Genomic DNA, 653 nt, shown 5'->3' on the forward strand with positions numbered 1-653 from the left:
ATGCATACAGTATATATATATATATATATATATATGTATATATATATATATATATATATATATATATATATATACATATATACATATACATATATATATTATATAAAAAATACACACACACACAAAAGAGTTTCCCGTGTGTGTGTATGTGTATATATATATGTGTATATATATATATATATATATATATATATATATATATATATATATATATATATATATATATATATATATATATATATATATATATATATAGTACACACACAAAAAGAGTATCCGTGTACGTGTGTGTGTGTGTGTGCAAGTCTAAATGTCGATTTTGGAGTGGTGCAAGGTTGCACATTCACTGTATTTTAGCGAGCTATATTTTATCCCATTGTCCATTAATAAGCCATTCGTATATCAAGACATGCCCAAACATTAGAACTTAGAGCACATGTACTTAAAAACGGGGCACTTCTCAAACGCAGTCACACTTTCTTCTAGTTAAACAAAAGGAACATAGGAAAGGAAGAACTATGAAAGGTAAAGCAATATTATGACTTCATTAGGAGGAGAATGGAGTCAGTAGTTGAACAAGCTCCCGTCCATGCTTTTATACCTCCCCAGGGGGATTTTACTCAATAGAATTCTACTTAGGACTTTTTTTAGCA

Source organism: Macrobrachium rosenbergii, chromosome 11 (assembly GCF_040412425.1).
Source record: "Macrobrachium rosenbergii isolate ZJJX-2024 chromosome 11, ASM4041242v1, whole genome shotgun sequence".
NCBI lineage: Eukaryota > Metazoa > Arthropoda > Malacostraca > Decapoda > Palaemonidae > Macrobrachium > Macrobrachium rosenbergii.